Genomic DNA, 20,642 nt, shown 5'->3' with positions numbered 1-20,642 from the left:
AGGACTGAGAACTATCTTAAACAAAGGATTGGATTTGTTATAAAGCTATAATAATTTATATTATAAGGTATCTCAATAGTCTGAAAGTATAGGAGAGAGATGGGCCTTAAGAAGTGAAAATGGAGCTGAGATACTGTGGTGAACACAAGAATCTTTTCTCTCTTTCTGCCCATGTGCTTTGTTTGTAGATCTTCTTGTGGGTCAACATCTTTGCCCATATGAAAAAGTTGACTTCCTGTGCTCCCTGAATATAAATCTCCTTTGAACAGCTGACCTAGTAGACCGAAAATGGAAGTTGTCAATTCCAGTTGCAAATTCTCAGAAGTCTGATTGGTCTGGCAGGTGACAAGTACCTAACGCAAGACATATCAAGAGCGACAAAGGGGTGCAGTGATAAAGGAGAAGTGCTGATATTGCTGCCACAACCACGTGGATAGGTATTCATTAGCCAGAAAGTGGGAGTTGAGCTGATGATGCGATGTGTGCCACCAAACAGTTTTGTGTTGCTTCCTGTCATAACTTTTTGAAAGCAGCAATCAGGGAAGATTTATCTGATATTTAGATTTAGATATGATAACATTTAACATCTCAAAAGATAGGTTTCAGGCCAGTAGCCAGTCTCAGGCTGTCTCATAGGACAGTACGGCTTCACTTTCTTTTCCCTTTTCAATGTGTGAAGGAGCACAATGAGATTCAAACTCTCCCCATCAGATTTAAGCGAATAAACTTGCTTGTTAGCCAATTCAGTAAAGCACTAAAATTTTTTTCCTCTAGCACTTGACTCAATTTCTATATTTAGCTGCACCCCCCCCCCCCCCGCTGTTTATTTTATTTTATTTTTTTTTTGATGGAGTCTCGCTCTGTTGCCCAGGCTGGAGTGCAGTGGCATGATCTTAGCTCACTGCAAGCTCCGCCTCTCGGGTTCACGCCATTCTCCTGCCTCAGCCTCCCGAGTAGCTAGGACTACAGGCGCCTGCCACCACACCCGTCTAATTTTTTGTATTTTTAGTAGAGACGGGGTTTCACCGTGTTAGCCAGGATGATCTCGATCTCCTGACCTTGTGATCCTCCCGTCTTGGCCTCCCAAAGTGCTGGGATTACAGGAGTGAGCCACTGTGCCCAGCCCAGCTCTTTTTAATATTAGGCAATTGTGTTAGCTTCAGACTTCCCATGACATTCCTGAAAGGGGCCATAACGATAATAAATCTCTTGCAACAGCTTTTATTAATATCATGCAGGCTGAGTGCTTTCTGATAAATGTCCTCAACTTTTTGGTATTCACCTCCCTCTGCATACATGTTGGCTAGGTCCACATAAACCATTGCAAATGTGGGCCTTTGCTCTACAGCAAATTCAACATGAGATATAACTAATCTTATTATTTCGTCTATAGTTTCTCTATCCTGCCTTTAGCTTTTTTTTTCTGTTTCCTGCAGCAAAGCCCTATCTGGTGATGCAGGAAGGCAGAAGTGGGTGTTCCCTGCAAGGCCATTTTTAAGAGCAGAACTTTATCTATATTGCCTTTTCTTTGATAAAACTGGGCCGCATATCAAAAAACATAGGTCTGTGAAGACATACTGATCAGAGCTTTTTCAATGTGCTTTTATACTTCAGCTTCCTGTCCTTCATCCTGAAGCTTCAGGGCAAGGAGAACCTTAATGTATGCAACTTTTGGATTTAGACTGACAGCCCATTTTAGGGGGTGCAGAGAAAATGTCTCATTACTCTCTGTTGTGTTAAAACCGTCCAGGCAATAGGCAGTGATGACATACCCAGTGCTGAATTCAGGATTTTCAGGGCCCACCTCTAGAGCCTTTTCAAAGCAGGCCTTGGCCTGTTCGTAATTCTTTCCTCCACACTTTGCCAAGGCCCATCCTTCCTCACAGTTCATCTCAGGACACTCCATTCTATAGCGGGAAGCATTTGCAAACTTCTTGCAAATGTTCTCTACCTTATCCGGGTAAGTCTGGGCTTCTGCCAGTCTGCCCATGTGGTGATACGCCCAGGCAAAGTTGCCCCAGGTCACCTGCCCATGTGATGATACTGGTCACTCATGTCTGCTTGGTTGGTGTGTTCTCATTCAGCTTCTTTCTCTAGTGCTTTCTCATTCTGGCCTTTCCAGTGTTTCACATAAGCTAGTAGGTTATGCATTCCCACACTGTATTTTGTGTCCACGAACTGAATCTCTTCCAAGACCCTGTTTTCTAAATCAGGAATTTCAAGGGCTTCAATTAGCAACCCCCATGTAAAGTGACATCTCAACTGCTCAAGCCTATCCTTGACTCCACGATAATCAGCATTTTTACTGTGAAAATAAACAGGAAGTATTTGCGTGATTTTCTGATGGAGTGTTATCTAATGAAAAGATAGGTAGAAACATTGTTAAATAGCTGGGCACAGTGGCTCACACCTGCAATCCTAGTACTTTGGGAGGCCAAGGTGGGCAGTTAGCTTGAGCTTAGGAGTTCAAGATCTGCCTGGGCAACATGGCAAAACTCTAGCTCTACAAAAAATGCAAAAAAAAAATTTATCTGGGCATGGTGGCACACACCTGTAGTCCAAGCTACTCAGGGAGGCTGAGGTAGGAGGATTGCTTGAGCCCAGGAGGTTGAGGCTGCAGTGAGCTGTGATCATACCACTGCCCTCCAGCCAGGGTGACACACACAATGAGATCCTGTCTCAAAAAAAAAAAAAAAAAAAAAAAGACGGGTGGAGGGTGGGGGGTGGATTTTTTTTTCCCCATAGCTGTTTTCCAGGAGCATAGGGCTTAGGTAAAGCTTAACATTGTCAACGTCATTCCATATTGCCAAGTGTTTGGTGCTGCCCCTGCAATATCCTAAGGAGGAACCATACTAGGCTATGAAGGCTTACTTAAAAATTATCAACATCATGATATCAGCAAATGCATTTTGTCTGCTTGAATACTGGCTGAAAGGGATTAAATCTGCCAGTGACTTAGATTAGTTCGAAAACTAATGCAGTTAGATAGGTTTTGAATTCCTCAATGCTATATGACACTTTCATTTCTCAGGATGCCATAGCAGATGACATGCATCAAAAAAGCAATAATGCTGTCAGGAGAAATGAACCTGGGGCAAGGAGAAGCTCTTTCTCACCTTTCTCTAGGTTTCCAACTTGGTCCATTAAGATTTGAAAACAACTGCTTCTTTCCCCAAGGCAGAAATAGTGAAATAAACATTTCTAGTTTTATTCTTCCCCCTAAAACAAGACGGTGGGCAAAGTGACTTTTCTGAATAAACTCAGTATCAGGCATGGTCTTCTCCTTTTTCTTACAAAGAATTATTTCTTAGAGTCATCAACATGCCAAAAGAGAATTGGTTAGGAGCAGCTTTTGAGCCAATTACTCCTTTATGCCCAGTCCTATCTATGACATATTGGAGGGTTGAATTGTGTCCACCAAAAAGATGCTCTGAAGTCCTAGCCCCCAGTACCTGTAAATGTGACCTTATTTGGAAATAGGGTCTTTGCAGATATAATCAAGTTAAGATGAGCACATTGGGAGGACGCTAACCCAATGTGACTGATGTCCTCATAAGGAGAGGAAATGAGACAGAGTCAGGCACACACAGAGGGAAGATATAAAAACACAAGGAAGGATGCCATGTGAAGAGAGAGCATGGCACCTAAGAGGAGGCAAGGAAGGATGCTGCGGCGAGTTTCAAAGGGAGCATGGCTCTGCTGATACCTTGATTTTAGACTCTTGGGCTCCAAAACTGAGAGAGAACAAATTTCTGTTTTTTAAGCCACCCAATTTGTAGTACTATGTTATGGCAGCCCTAGGAAATTAATACACAGAGAAAACATTGAAGCAGGAAAGATCATTTAGATTGACTGCTGTACCTTAGGGAATCCCCATATTTGATGAGGAATGAGCCAGGTGTGGTGGCTCATGCCTGGCTCATGCCTTGGGAGGCCGAGGTGGGTGGATCACCTGAGGTTGGGAGTTCGAGACCAGCCTGACCAACATGAAGAAAACCTGTCTCTTCTAAAAATCCAATTCTTTTTAAACCATCACTCTTAGCTTCACATGCACCACTTCTAGTCTCTATGGTGCTTGTGCAGATTAGAAAAGAGTGCCCTTTTCTGTGAGTATATGTGTCCCTTGCCAGGACACTTATCTTGGTGAGCCAAATGTAGACTGGGTTTCATTCTCTTCCCTTACCCCTTTGGCTGATGAATAATCTGAACAATAATGCTTGGCTGCCTTGGCAACAAGCAGGAGCGATTTTTCTTTTGTGTTGATTATGGGTGTGTCCTCCCCGACATGGGCCATCTTTTCCTCTCTAGATTGTGAGCCACAGGCACATTCTGGGGTGAAATGTTATTAAACAGTAGTTGTTACTCTCTAAATAGATGCTAGGCACTTAAAATCCTCCAGATTCCTATTTCTTTTAAAAACTGAGCAAATAAAGGGCAGTAAGATAGTTCATTCTCATATGTTTTATGATTAGGAAGCAGAGAGCCAGGGAACCTGGTTAACAACCCAATTCTGCCCCACTTAGTACATGTGTGATTTTAAGTAATTAACTTTGATTTCCAAATACTTCATTTGCAAAATTGACCCAGTAAGAGTTATAATCATTCCTAGTTACAGAGCTATAGTGAAAATGCTGAGGTAACGCAATAAGAGATCAGGGCAGAGTGAGCTAATTACCAAGCAGAACATAGAACTTAGTCATTAGCATTAGGGTTGGCATTATCATTGTGTGTGCATGTGTGTGTGTGTGTGTGTGTGTGTGTGTGTGTGTGTGTGTGTGAGAGAGAGAGAGAGAGAGAGATCCAGGCCCTCAGTGGATGGGTCAGAGGAAGATGCCCATCAACCAGTAGGTGACAGGTGTTTTCCTATGTGAGCTCCCATTTTGTCAAATTTTGGCATTTCTGGGAGGAGCAGCCCACCTTGCCATGGTCTTGAGCCTCTGGGAATAGGGGCAGCTTGATGAGGGCTTCAGTCCAGCATAATCTAGAGGTTCTCCCTGAGGCCCTTCAGGTCAGAGGGCTCTGGACACACCCGAGCATTTTGCTGAAAAGCCTCTTGGGCAGGCTGGCTGCTAAGGCCCTGGGAAGGTTAACCTGGTTTCCTGGTCAGCCCCATGTGTAGCACTAGGATTAACATGATTTCGTGACCAGGAATGCAGTTAACAAAAGTAGGAACCTCTTAGTAGTGAATCTCTCTCACCAATATCCTATTCCTCAAATACTGCCCTACAGGGCATTTATTTTTATTTTTAATTAACTAATTCATCAATTTATTTGTTTTATTGAGACATAATAGTTATATATATTTTGGGGTACAAAAATATAAAACATATGTGCCCAAAAATGTGTCCTCCCTCTCTAAAATATGCCTTAGGCAGACTCTCCAGATTAAGTTGGACTGAGGCCCACATCAAGCTTCCTCTATTCTCAGAGGCCCAAGACCATGGACAGGTTGGGCTGCTCCTCTCCAGCAGTGCCAAAAATGGACAAAAGGGCAGCTCACCTGAGAAAACCCCTGGCACCTGCTGGCTGATGGGCATCCTCCTTTGCTCCATTCACTGAAAGAACTGATATTTTGATACATGTATACAGTGTGTAATGATCAAATCTGGGTAATTGGGATGTCCATCATCTCAATAATTTATTTTTCTTTGTGTTGAGAGCATTCCAATTCTTCTAGCTATTTTGAAATATACAATAACTTATAGCCACCCTACTGTACTATCGAACACTAGAAATTATTCCTTCTATTTAATGACGTTTTTGTGCCCATTAACAAACCCCTCTTTATCTTCCCTCCCCTCTACCCTTCCCAGCCTTTGGTAACCAACATTCCACTCTCTATGTCCCTGAGATCCACTTTGTTCTTAGTTCCCACATAAGATTGAGAATGTGCAATATTTGTCTTTCTGTGCCTAGCTTATTTCACTTAACATAATGACCTCCAGTTCTATCCATGTTGTTGCAAATGACAGGATTTCATTCTTTTTTATAGTTGAATACTATTCCACTGTGTTTATAAGCTACATTTTCTTTATTCACCCACTGATGGACACTTAGTTTGTTTTTATATCTTGGCTATTGTGAATGGTGCTCCAATGAACATGAGAATACAGATATCACTTTGATAACTTGATTTCAATTTTTAAAAATATATATCCAGCAGTGGGATTGCTGTATCGTATAATAAATCCATTTTCAGTTTTGGGGGGAAAGGTCATACTGTTTTCCATAGTGGCTGTACTAATTTACATTCCCACCAACAGTATATGAGGTTCCCCATTATCTGCATCCTCACTAGCATTCGTTATTTTTGTTTTTTTGATAGTAGCCATTCTAACTAGGATGAGATGCTATCTCACTGTGGTTTTGATTCTACAGGGCATTTAATGGCCTTCCTGGGACTGTGGCTTAGGTGGCCAGATTATCTTCTCACCGCATGGAGGAGCTAATAGGAAGTGGTCTCTGTCCTTCCTGCAGATCTCTTTGCAGCAGGCAGTTACAGGTATTTAAATGGTGGAAAATGCATCTGCGAATAGGGTCCTCTTTTTTTTTTCTCAGTTCTCCTTCTCCTGACACTATCAGATGAAAAGATTCTGGCAAGTCAGTCAGTATAATGTTGAGAAGAAAATACTTTCTGCAACTTACCAGCACAAAACCAAACAGGAAAAGAGGAATGTGTACCTTTTGAATAAGACATACCTTAATTTTGGTTAGGTTTTATATTTCCTAACATCTGTTGAAAAGATAAATCTTATTTTAATGGTAATCATCACAATAAAAACCCAAGCATTGATGCTTTCAAATAAGAATCGAACATAGCTACCTTTAAAATTCTTTTATTTTACTACCTACCTTTGAGTGATCCATCTTAGCCTGCATAGATTAAAACTCACTCCTCCCATCATCCTGTCTCACTCAGCTCCTCTCAAACCTTTTACTGTTAACACAACTTTATTTTCTTTCTGGGTCTGTGTCTGTTAACTTAATAAGAAAGCATAATAGAAGAATTAGAAAGTTTGCCTTTCTTAGGAGGAGTCTGCAGGGAAATTTGCATTCAAGAAAAATACAGGAGTTTAAAAATATGCTAGAAACAAAAGTCCAGGAGCACCAAGAGGTTGACCTCATAGTTTCTTGAGAGACACAGTTACTACGTAGTGCTTGGTTCCAGCTGAGCGGCTCCTCAGGTTTGTCCTGTGTCCTTTGGTGCTTCTTAGGCAAGTGAGGGGTTTATATTCAGGGAGGATTGCCTGGTGATCTTGTTTCCCATGTAAATAGGACTGCTATGGTATAATATGAAATATCTCCTTAGCCTTCGTCCCTGGTTCCTGTCACAGAGCTTCTAAATTCTTTGGAATTTCCAACAGTGATAGGAAGCATGTTTTCTTATTCATAACAGACCCCTTTCAACACATGCCTGAGTTTATGTTAATGAAGTCACACTTCTGGGGGCCCCTAGATAGTTCATTATGGGGGCTGGTTGCCAAAAAGACCAAGGCATGATTAGAGGGTTGGAACTTTCAGCCCCATCCCGCAACTTCTGGGGAGGGAAGAAGGGCTGGAAAGTGAGTTCAATCACCAGTGGCCAATGATTCAATCAGTCATCAAAATCTTACCTATATATTGTGAACCTCCATAAAAACTCCTCAAGCAGCAATCCCCAACCTTTTTGGCACCAGGGACTGGTTTTGTGGAAGTCAGTTTTTCCACAGACTGGGCAGGGATGGTTTCGGGATGGTTTCAGAATGATTCAAGCACATTACGTTTATTGTGCACTTTATTTCTATTATTATTGCATTGTAATATAAACGAAATAATTATACAACTCACTATAATGTAGAATCAGTGGGATCCCTGAGCTTGTTTTCCTGCAACTAGACGGTCCCATCTAGGGGTGATGGGACACAGTGGCAGATCAGCAGGCATTAGATTCTCATATGGAATGCCCAACCTGGGTTCATCGCACGCAGAGTTCACAATAGGGTTCGTGCTCCTTTGAGAATCTAATGCCTCTGTTGATCTGACAGGAGGCGGAGCTCAGACAGGAATGTGAGTGATGGGGAGTGGCTGTTAATACAGAGGAAGCTTTGATTGCTCGCCTGCTGCTCACCTCCTGCTGTACAGTCCAGTTCCTAAAAGGCCTCGGACCGGTACCAGTCTGTAGCCCAGAGACTGGGGACACCTTGCTCTAAAGGATGGGGTTCTGAGAGGTTTTGAGTTGGTGAACACATTGAGGTGCTGGAAGAGTAGCATCCCAAGCAAAAGCATGGAAGCTCCATGCCTAACCCTTCCTCCCCCTACTCACCCCATACCTTGCCCTATGCAACTCTTCCATTTGGTTGTTCCTTAGTTGTCTTACAGGAAAGGGGTCCAAATACAGACTCAAAAAGGGGGTTCTTGGAGCGCACACAAGAAAGAAATCAGGGTAAGTCTACAGAGTAAAGTGAAAGCAAGTTTATTAAGAAAGTAAAGGAATAAAAGAAAGGCTACGCCATAGGCAGAGCAGTAGCATGGGCTTTTCAACTGTGTATACTTAAAGTTATTTCTTGATTATATGCTAAACAAGGGATGGATTATTCATGAGTATTCTGGGAAAAGGGCAGGCAATTCCCAGAATTGAGGATTCCTCCCACTTTTAGACCATATAGGTTAACTTCTGAATGTTGCCATCCTAATGCTAAATTATAATGCTAAATTTAGCATTATAATTAGCATATAATGAGCAGTGAGGATGACCCAGAGGTCATTTTCATCACCATCTTGGTTTTGGCTGGCTTCTTTACCGCATCCTGTTTCATCAGCTGGGTCTTTTTGACCTGTATCTTGTCCTGACCTCCTATGTCATCCTATGACTAAGAATGCCTAAGCTCTTGGGAGTGCAGCCCAGTAGGTCTCAGCCTTATTTCACCCAGCCCCTATTCAAGATGGAGTTTCTCTGGTTCAAATGTCTCTAATAGTTGTATCCTTTATAATTTCAACTGAAGAATAACAAACTTCATAAATTTTGAAAGGAGAGCTTTATTTCTCATAAGGGGATTGCAGCCTTCAGGCTGAAACCATCTTTGCAAAAATTGTATCAGTGAGAAAATTATGACAGGGAATGAGATCTGAGCTAACTCACCAACCCCCATCTTGCCTTTCCCATAATTATTTCTGAGCTATTGGGTTGAGCTAACTTTGGAAGACATTTAGGTTATAGTTTAAATGGTAATAGGCTGTCCCCCAAACTCAATCACTTTTGTAAAGCTAATGAGAGTCCCTCAGGCTGCAGGGAGGAGCGGAGCCTGAATCCTACTAGGGGGCAGACATAAAAGAGTGATAGCCATTATTCCTGAGGTTAAACAATACACAACTTCCCCAATTACTCCTGCAAATAATACCACTATTGTAGGACCCTAAAATTGGCCTTTTGACACATCTTTTCAGGTTTTTTGCATGTCTGATACCCATGGCTCCACCTGGACCCACCTGAACCCACCAATCCTCCTCCTGTGGCCCCATCCAGAAGCAATTCAGCATGCAGGAGGACAGCTTCAACTGTCTATGATTTTGTCTTTGCCCAACCAGTCAGCAGCAAGCCTAGCCATGTCCACACTTTGAAAACCTGCTAACTTACACCGGGCATGGTGGTGCACACCTGTAATCCCAGCACTTTGGGAGGCTGAGGCGGGTGGATCACAAGGTCAGGAGTTCAAGACCAGCCTGGCCAAGATGGTGAAACCCCATGTCTACTAAAAATACAAAAATTAGCAGGCCGTGGTGGTGGGTGCCTGTAATTCCAGCTACTCGGGAGGCTGAGGCAGTAGAATTGCTTGAACCTAAGAGGCAGAGGTTGCAGTGAGCCGAGATTGCACTACTGCACTCCAACTTGAGTGGCACAGTCAGACTCTGTCTCAGAAAAAATAAAAACAAAAACAAAACTTCTAACTTATGAGCTTTGAAGGAGAATGACTTGAATACGAACTCCATCTCCTACATGGCATGACTAGTCTTGTGTCTGTCAATGAAAAGAGTCAAACGCTAAAATATTTGAAGAGATTTATTCTGAGCCAAATATGAGTGACCAATGGCCCATGACATTGCCCTTAGGAGATCTGAGGACATGTGCCCAAGGTAGGGCACAGCTTGGTTTTATGCATTTTAGGAAGACATGAGACATCAATCAATACATGTAAGATATACATTGATTTGGTTCAGAAAGGTGGCACAACTCAAAGTGGGAGCTTCCAGGTGATAGGTGGATAAGAGACAAAAGGTTGCATTCTTTTGGATCTTTGACCAGCCTTTCACTGAATACACAATTTATATTTGGTGGTGGGGTAGAGGAATAGTCATCTGGTTAGCAGCAGCAAATCAATACAGTTCTGCAGCAACCTTAATTCTTGTCTCCTTAGAAGAAAGAATTCGACTGAGGGGAAAAGGCAAAGAGAGAGATTGAGGCAAGTTTCAGAGCAGGAGAGAAAGTTTATTAAAAAGTTTTAGAGCAGGAACAAGGGGAAGTGAAGTACTTGAATGCACTTTATATTCTTTTTTTTTTTTTTTGAGACGGAGTCTCGCTCTGTCACCCAGGCTAGAGTGCAGTGGTGTGATCTCGGCTCACTGCAAGCTCCTCCCTGGTTCACAACATTCTCCTGCCTCAGCCTCCCCAGCAGCTGGGACTACAGGTGCATGCCGCCACACCCAGCTAATTTTTTTGTATTTTTAGTAGGGACAGGTTTTCACCATGTTAGCCAGGATGGTCTCGATCTTCTGACCTTGTGATCTGCCCGCCTGGGCCTCCCAGTGTGCTTTATATTCTTGACCTTGAAAGAGGGCCAAGTGGGTAACTTAAGAGATTCAAGTGCATGGCTTAACCTTTGACTTGGGGTTTGCAAGTTGTCATGCTTCTGGGGTCTTTCGTTATTTCTCCCCTGTTTCTTCCCTTGGGTTGCGCTGTCTACGTGTGCAGGGATCTGCCAGCACTTGGGAGGGGCTGCATACTCAGTGTGTTTACTGAAATTGTACACATGCTCACTTGAGGCATTGTTTCCCTACCAGTCGAGTGTTCCTAGAAGAAGTTCATATACCAGTTAAACTCTGCCATTTTGCCTCTTAGTGCACATGCTTGAGCCCACTTGTCCAACTCCTGAGATCTTACTTGGAAGGTGCTGATTACCAATTTCAGGTATTTCTATTGGGAGATGGCCCTTCCCCGGCATTGGCTTCAACCAATTATCATTTCAGAGATGGTTTAACAACTGCCTGACCATCACCTGATGGTTGCCTGGTAGGAGAGGGGGCCCTCTCCTGCCCTGTTCATGTCTAACTACCTATTCTAACAATTTATGCCTTAGTCTGTCTCAGTGAATCTGCAGTTTTACATGAACGATAGGGCAGAGGAAGCAACCGGATAGGCATTTGTCTCAGGCGAGCAGAGTTATGACTTTCTGTCCTGTACTGGTGAAGACAAGCTATCAGTTTATGTTGCTAGGGTAAAATTCAACAGAACTGTTTTTAGGGTAAAGATATTGAGGCCCACAAGGAATTTCCTTGTGGGCAAATTGTGAAGGAAGTATGTAGCTTTTTTTTTTTTTTTTTTTTTAATCTTTGTAGTTATCTCATTTAGGAATAAAATGGGAGCAGGTTTGCCAGATGCAGTTCCCAGCTTGACTTTTCCCTTTGGCTTAGTGACTTGGGGGTCCCAAGATTTATTTTCCTTGCATGTGTCTATTAAAATTTTCTCTACCACAATGCCATGGTCTTTGTGCAGTGGGCAGGAAAAAACCGTTGGGCAGTTACAAAGCTAGCCATTCTGACAGGCTGGAAAGCATAGCCTCCAACCAGAAGCCACAGGCACTTTGTGGGAGGGAAGACTAAGACAAAAATTGTTGCTGAATGAGGTGTCCAAATACACATATTCAATAAGCTATAGGGGGAGTCATGAATATTCATGAAAGGGAAAATATGCACATGTGCAATTGAACCTCGTGCCTTTTCATGAATCATATGTACAAAAAATGGTGTTAGCGTGACCCATGGGTGGAGTTTTTGGCCTTCTTGTGTCAAAAGGTGAAGTAGAGGACATGAAAACCCGCACTGCCCTTCCTCTGTGATTGGGCCAAAACTGGACTGGAGATAGAGGTCAATTTTTAGAAAGGGTTGCCTTGCGAAACTGGTGAGCTGTCACATTGAAACTGCAAAGAGGGAGGGGGAGTCGAGCAGTGGCCTCAGATGATTGGCTAAAGGCAATAAAGGAATGTGTCCTCTATTTCTTGTTTTCCAGAGCTGGTTTCTGCTTACTCCTTAGGAAAGAATTCTGGTTAAAGATTAATAAGGAAGGAGTGTGTCTGACTTTACGTTCCATCATGGCCGGGCACTCAGTTTTTAAGGTTTCACTGGGGTCCCCGTGGCCAAGAGGGGGTATAGTATGTTCAGTTACTTGTGGGGCTTAGGATTTTATTTTTATTTCTCAGAGGTTGTCTCCAGATGGAGACACACTGAGTTTGAAAAATAAATTTTTAGTTGCTAGAGAGCCCTTGTGATGTCAGATGTCTGACTCTTTAAGGCTGATGATGTTCCAGGCTGATGCGCATATTTTTTGAGTGGGTCAATTAAGACTCTAAGCCTGACAAAATAAAAAGGGCCTGGGAAAGCATTTCTTGTCCCTTGGACTTGGACCATGGCTCTCTGACCCTAAAGTTATCTCGGTTTTGTTGCTGCAGGAAGAAAAGAAGCTGGCTCCTTTGAAATCCAGAATTCACATATTCTAATTGCCTGTTCTGACTCTAACCTGAAACCTGTGGCTGCCTGTTGTTAGGTTGTTTCAGCCTTAGTTTGTGTTGTGCTGAACTGAAAGCAGACATAGGCTCCGTGGACAGAACTCAGATTCTGGGATCCTTGCAAATCACTGCTCTGTGGAGCCCTAATTTATAAAATCATCATGGATACTTTTTGGATTTTTCTGGACTATTTGGATTTTTCTCTGATTAGGCCATGTGAAATCCAGTTGCTGATTGCATATTTGTGATTGTAGGAGAGGAAAAAACCATTCTGTGCATTAAAGATTTTTATTGAGACAGGGTTTCTGCTCTGTTGCCCAGGCTGGAGTGCAGTGGCATGATCAGAGCTGACTGTAGCCTCAACCTCCTGGGCTCAAGCCATCTTCCTACCTCAGCCTCCTGAGTAGCTGGGACTACAGGCATGTGCCACCACACCTCACTAATTTTGGTATTTTTTATAGAGACGTGGTTTTGTCATGTTGCCCAGGCTCGTCTCAAACTCCTGGGCTCAAGTGATCCACCCACTTCAGCCTCCCAAAGTTCTGGGAGTACAGGCGTGAGCCACTGCGCCTGGCTCAGCAAACATTATTTCCTCTTCCCATCTTAGATTCATAGGCTGGGGCCCTACTGAAACAGGAATTAAAAGAAATTAAAGAGTGTGTAAGCAAAAACTCAGTTGTATGTAAGAAAACCCAACTCCCCCTGAGAAAGAGAAAGAACTGGAGTCCTTTAAAAAATTAACTGCCTGTTTTTCTGTGGCTAGTAAGCCTTATCTCTCCTCCCTTCCCAGGCATTGTGAAGACCCTGTTTCCCTAGCTGTGCAGCTGCAAGGTCACTAGACAGATAAACTCAAGTCACAAAACAAGCTTTTCCTTAAAAAGTAAGAAATGATGTAATGCATGTTCAATTGAATAACGGCCTTTGTTTCTCTCTTCTGTAGTATGCTTCCCCCTGCACAGATCTCCCCCCAACCCCCTGCAAGAAATGCTTAAAAGGTAACTTCAGGCCAGGCATGGTGGCTCACACCTATAATCCCAGCAATTTGGGAGGCCGAGGTGGGCGGATCACGAGGTCGAGACCATCCTGGGCAACATGGTGAAACCCCTTCTTTACTAAAAATACAAAAAATGAGCTGGACCTGGTGGCATGTGCCTGTAGTCCCAGCTACTCGGGAGGCTGAGGCAGGAGAATCACTTGAACCTGGGAGACGGAGCTTGCAGTGAGCTGAGATTGTGCCACTGCACTCCAGCCTAGCCACAGAGCAAGACTCCGTCTTAAAAAAAAAAAAGGTAACTTCACTCTTTGTTCAGGGCTCAGTCCTTTAGATGTTAATCCGACTGGCTGGTGCACCTAAATAATTAATAAATATCATATTCTCCTGAACCCCATCGGTCTCTTCACACCAGAGAACTCAGTGATGAGCAAATGAAAGAAGTAGCTAGAACTTGAGACTTATTGAGCATCTTAACAAAAGAACAATACATTTGTAGAGAAGTGGCCAGACAAAAAAGAAGGAGCTTTGAGCTTTGAGGGGTGTCAAATTGTGCAAAGACAAATATTTGGGGAAACTAATGGTAGATGAGGGCTAGTTACTAAGATTTGTTTGTGTAGACTTTGTCCAGTGATAAGGTTGTTATCCCCTTTCTTGAATGGAAGTAGGGGTTGGGGATACCATCACAAGAGACATTTATATTCTGCTTTCAGGCAGACAGAAGTAGGGCAGATAGCTCATCCTGGGTCTGCTTTTTTTCAATTCCCTTTAACTCAAAATAACTCTTATGTCAAAATGGCATGTTTTGGGGTGGCATAGTCTGAGCCCCTTCATGATACAGAGGCTAATTGCATTACTGAGTTATAATCCCTGTTGAAAGCTGTAAGTTGTAGGAGGACACATCACAGGGAGTGTGACCCCTCCAACCACTCCTGACAGACTGGACTCTCCCCATCTTGAGACTATCTTATTGCTGTTGACTTGCTGTTTTCAACTTTCCCAATTAATTTCAATCTGTGAAAATGGACTGACAGCCTGAATCTACATCCCTCACCTTTGTCCTAACACACACACACACCTTAGTAAGGTAGGGGGAGGACACATTTTCCCTGTACCTTTTGAGGGCTTGATAATTGAATCTATGAAATAAACTGAAAACTGGCAGATTAACAGAACAAAAGGTATACAAACTTATTACGTGCATGGGGCATCATATGAAAGGAAAGTTAACGCCCCAAACCCAGTGAGATCTAGAAGCTTATATACCCTCTTTTTAAAGGAGAGGGGAGGGGAGATGTAGGCAACTTACTTAGGGGGAGCAAATTGTTTTGATGAAAAATGAATGGGCCCTCAGAAGAATATGTGACAGCCTGTGACGAAGTCTGTCTGGACACGGGATCAACCCCCAGTGTCCTCTCCAGTGATCCAAGTTTAATCTTCCTGGTTGATAAGATTCCCTGGGAAGGGATTCATGACATCTGAGTTCCTTTTGGAGGGTCTATCTTTATGCAGATAAAGGGAGCTCAGAGAAAGTCCTGTCTTGCATTTGCTATTTCTCAAGTGCCTTCATTTGGAAGTCCAAAGCGGTATATTTTGGGGTGGCATTTCCTCACCTTCAGAAGTTTGATTATTAAATGCAATTGACCCCGGAAAAGGATTACTAATTTCTAGGCTCACTGTATAATTTGGATGAAAGAGGTGGGAGTTTATGTTAGCCAATTTTGAAAGTTTTTGAAAATTCAGGAGTTCATTCTGGACATAAGATGGAGCAGGGGCTCCTTCTTACTGGCCTGTCAGGACCCCCACGCAAGCATGGAAATAAAGGAAAATCTCAAGTTCCTTCAAGGGAAATTCCAGGCACTACCCGGCCCTAAGAAGTAAGTTTGCAAGCTGATAACCATGAAGGTAATAATAGCTTAAAACAACAGCCAAGGAAGTTAGAGTCAGGTGATGTTTGGTTCTCTATAGAAACTAAAAATAGGGTCTTAAGCGTGAGCTGCAGGATTCTCCTTGCATGGCAACCTGCAAACAAATGCCCTCCTTTCTCTTGTTGCAAAACCCCATTGTGGGTGTTTGGCTTTACTGGGCTGGACAAGTGGACCCCAGTTTGGTTCAGTAACAGACAATATGAGCATGATACCTCTTTATGCTTAAATTGCATGAAAATGTTTTTTGGTGAAAGTCCTTTTGTCCCTTTTGTATACACTTTTTCCAGTTGAAAGATCTGCGTGAGAATGGGATATAACTGAACAAAAATACATGATTGCTGAATAGGACACTTGACTTTGTCGCAATGAAAAAAATAGAAACTCAGCCCCCAGAGAGGCATAAAGGAGAGGAAGTCATTAACAATCTTTTTGTTTTTCAGAACTGTTCCTGGAAGATTTCCCTTCTGTCTGACGGAAATCTTCCCACGCTGTCTTTCCAAACTCCTACTTAATGCTTTGAATTCAGACTGCTGAGCCTCTGAGCACAACAGACAGCACTGGGGGTGGAGGTGGGGATCCACTCTGGAACTTTCCATCCAGAAAACCTCAGATGTCTTCCTCACTCCTGTGTTTGGAACTGATAGCTTGAAGGCAGTTCCTCTGAAAGCAAGGACTTCAGTGTATTTTTTGGACTGCAATGGAAACCTTACGGTGGTAGGCCCCACCATGGAAGGCCGTGTGGTGGGGGTTGTTAACCTGTACTGCCTAAGGCATGTCCCGCTTAGGCTGCCATGCATGTCCTCTGGGATTGTGCTTTGTGTCTGTGTGTACCTGACTATCATGACACTGTCTCAGCCCAAGAAGGTGATCAGGTTCACTTTACTTTCCTGGCCTGAGCTGTGATGTGCCACCAGATAAAAAGTTTAATACAGACATGTACGGAGGAAGCTATCTGGACTTCTAAGATAGACCTTTATAATTAATCAGATTTGTTTAAGCTGGCTAAATTCAGGATCCTTAATAGAGGATAAATACTGAGTGTATTGGAAAAAACTGGGATCAATACTGACAGAGATCCTAGAAATAATAATTTTACTATAAAGTTGCCTTGCTGAGGACTAAGGGGATGGATCATGCAGAGTTAGCATGGCAAGTTTGAGACTGTTATCTTTAGAAAGACTTGCTTGCAAGGTTGGCCCTTGGCTAACATCAGGGAACTTGGATTTTTAACAGTTTTCTAGCTATTCTATAAATGATATGGGTGGCTTACTACGCTAAGACTGTTTATGCAAATGATGGAGTTTATGCTAACACTTGCTTTCCTTCTCGAAGTCTGGAATTTTGGTACATGCTAGGCAGAGGGTGCATACATGATCAGTCCCTAGTAAAACCCTTGGGCACACAGTCTAACTGGCTTCACATGTGTTGTCACAATTTGATGCTGGAGGAATTAAGCACAACCTGATGACTCTACTGGCACTCTTGGAAACCTATACCTGATTTTCTTTGGACTTGGCCCCGTACACTTTTTGTCTGTGCTAATTTTGCTCTGTATACTTTTGTTATAATAAGTCTTAGCTGTGAGTATGACCATATGTTGAATCCTGCTCATCTTTCCTGTGAATCATCAAATCTAGGGGTAGTCTTGGAGACTCTGATGTCAATTTCCTAGAATTCTCTTTAGAAAAAACAATGCAGCAGGCTATTAGAAGATAACAGCTCCCTCTGGGAGACCAAAGGAGAGAAAAGACAGGCTAAGCCTGACTGAGTGTGGCTCTTTCTCCAACCTACGCAATTTCCTGTGAGGATTTCCCTTTGTAAGACTTTCTTTCCACACAATAGCTGTCCCCAGATTCCTCAGCCATCATGCGCATGGCTGGGGATGTTGCATCATTCTTGGGCATACCTAGGACAACTGTCCATCCCCTGGTGGATCTTGGTTCAGGATTTTGTTGCTGGTATGTTCCACATAAATCAGAAGAAAAGAAGGTGCAGGGTCATCAAAAACTCTTCTGTTTATTGCATCAGACTGGAGTCAATGCCTTTCCCTTTATAATCAAGAGGGAGCTCAGGAGGGTTGTGAAATGATATTTGGCAGGAAATCAAGGGAAGTGAATATTCTAACAGGAACCACCCTGACCTTTATGCTTTATGAGATATTCATATAAGGGGACAATGGCAAAGAGAAAATCATTTTATTCATCAAACTCTAGTTGAGCAGAGCTTGTGTTGCAGGGTGAATTAAGACACTGTGAACAAAGGTAATTTTGGGGAAGATCCCAGGTTGGATGTCGACCTAGAAAAAGAATATTAGTGGGACAACTGGTAAAATTTGAACAAGACTTGTAGATTAGTTGATTATATGTTGTCACTGTTTCCTGTCTTAAAGATTATTCTATGGTTATGTAAGGTGTTAACATGATGGGAAGCTGCGTAAAGGGTATATGGGAGCTCTGGGCACCATTTTTACAACTTTAAGTCTAAAATCATTTCAAATAAAAAGGGATAAAAAGTCAAATTCTAGGCTAACAATTATTTTCTCTTGGCATTTTGAAACTATTTCCCACTGTGTTTTGGTTGCTATTGAGAAGTCTGAGCTTAACCTAATACCAATTCCTTCACACATATTTCTTTTGTTTTTTGTCATTTTAAAAATCTTTCTGCCTCAAAGGCACTTAAAAGATACTACTGTGTTTTTAGGTGACATCTGCTTGGGTGATCTTTTGTGGAATTCATGTATTTGAGGATTAGCATTTTTCATTAATTCCAAAAATTTCGGTCATTGTCTTTTCAACTACTGCCTTTCCTCCATTCCCTTTTATTTGTTCTTCTGCAACTCTGATCACATGCATTTTAACTTCCTCACTTTGTTCTCCATGTCCCTGAATATCTCTGTTGATTTTCCATCTCATTGTTTTTCTGTGCTGTATTCTGAGTAGTTTCTTCAAATCTGTCTTCTAAATCAATAAATGCTTTTCAGCTGTGTATAAATTACTTTTCAACAAATCCTTTGAGTTTCTAATTTCTATTATTTCAGTTTTTATATTTCTAAGTTTTGTTTGGTTCTTGTGCAAATATGCCTAATCAAATTTAATACACTATTGTTCCTTTATTTATTAATTTATTTTTTGAGACGGAGTTTCGAACTGTCACCCAGGCTAGAGTATAGTGGCATGATCTCAGCTCACTGCAACCTCTGTCTCTTGGGTTCAAGAGATTCTCCTGCCTCAGCCTCCTGAGTAGCTGGGATTACAGGCACCCATCACCACACCTGGCTAATTTTTGTATTTTTAGTGGAGATGGGTTTTCACCATGTTGGCCAGGCTGGTCTTGAACTCCTGACCTCAGGCAATCTGCTCACCTTGGCTTCTCAAAGTGCTGGGATTACAGGCGTGAGCCACCGCACCCGGCCTATTCCTTTGTTAAAACTTAATTTTTTCTTTCTTTATCTTGAAATTTACTAAATACATTAGTACATTCTTTTTTTTTTTTTTTTTTTTGAGATAGAGTTACTCTGTTGTCCAGGCTGGAGTGCAGTGGTGCGATCTCGGCTCACTGCAACCTCTACCTCCCAGGTTTAAGCCATTCTCCACCTTAGACTCCCAAGTGGCTGAGATTACAGATGCCCGCCACCATGCCTGGCTAATTTTTGTATTTTTAGTAGAAACCGGGTTCTACCATGTTGGCCAGGCTGGTCTCTAACTCCTGTCCTCAGTGATACACCTGCCTCAGCCTCCTAAAGTATACTAAATACATTCTTTTTTATTCTCTATTCAATTACAATATCTGCAGTTTTGTTGCTCTGGCTTATCGTTTATTATCTGGCAACTTTTGCACATTGTGGCTTATTTATTTGTGTGTATTCTTTGATTTTGTATTATGACCTAATATTCCTTGGAACTTTATCAAACTTGGAAATTCTTTGAGAACTATGTAAAAAGTATTTCCTTTTGAGGGGTGTTTTTATTTGCTTTTGTTAGGTGCATGGGAGCACTACCAAGCCAGAATTGCTTAAAATGAAATTTTCTACCTGAGGTTTTTTTTTTTTCTTGCCATATGGATAGTGAGAATTTCAGCCCGAAACAATCATGCTTCTCCGCTTAAGATTAGAAATTATCAATGACTTTTTTCCTCCCTGCTTTACTTAGGGCCAAAGCCAAAAACAGGCATGTGTAGCCCCATCATTTAGGTCTGCAAGGAGTTTGTTCTCCAGTTTAACCGCTGAATGGGTCCTGGTTTTATGTGAGTTCTATGATACAATGTACCACGTGTAGGCCCCAGACTTTGTCTTCCATCTCCTTCATAAGGTAATGTAGTCCATGAGAAAGTGATGTAGATCACCAACACAAATGAACACATGCTTATTCTGGTGGATTTTCACTTTCCTGTCATTTCTGGACTTCAGGGAATTCCTTACTCTCTTTTAAATGCAGCTGTGCATTTAAAAAATACGTTTTGCAGATTAAATAGCATTTTTCATTGTGAGACACAGGCTTTTTGTTCTGTGTATATATATCTGGTCTACCATAATGCTTGTAAGGAAACACATTTAATCTTCTGTGAGGTCTAATTTATTATTCCCAGGTTTTATATAGGAATATTTTAGGGTCACAGAGGTTAGGCGATTTTTCCCAACACTGTAGAGATACTAAGTGGTGGAGGTGAGGTTGAAATAGGTCTAAACCCAAAGCCAAGGAACTTTCAAAAGACTAATAAAATTTGTCAAATGATACTTGGACTAACTCCTGCCTGAATTAAGCTAGAAATTAATGTGAGTTCTTTAATTCAGTTAGGAAGATCCCAAATCAGAAACAAATCATAATAAAAATTGAGATCAGGAAGCTTCCTGAGTGTAGCTCCTCATATCATTGTCCCACACATAAGTACTGCCCCATATGGCAATCGGGAGGCCCCAGGAATGCTTGCTAGGGTAAAGCCCTGCTCCTCTAAGTTAGTTGAAAGCTCCGT

At 42.2% G+C, this 20,642-nt stretch overlaps 1 pseudogene; it reads right to left on the bottom strand.

The window, feature by feature from the left end:
* Positions 1-1,387: 1,387 nt before the first annotated feature.
* On the bottom strand, positions 1,388-17,539 carry LOC129045065 (interferon-induced protein with tetratricopeptide repeats 1B-like; annotated as a pseudogene).
* Between the last annotated feature and the right edge of the window lie 3,103 nt (positions 17,540-20,642).

Source organism: Pongo pygmaeus, chromosome 8 (genome assembly GCF_028885625.2).
Source record: "Pongo pygmaeus isolate AG05252 chromosome 8, NHGRI_mPonPyg2-v2.0_pri, whole genome shotgun sequence".
Taxonomy (NCBI): Eukaryota; Metazoa; Chordata; class Mammalia; order Primates; family Hominidae; genus Pongo; species Pongo pygmaeus.
This window is presented reverse-complemented; position numbering and strand designations above follow the sequence as displayed.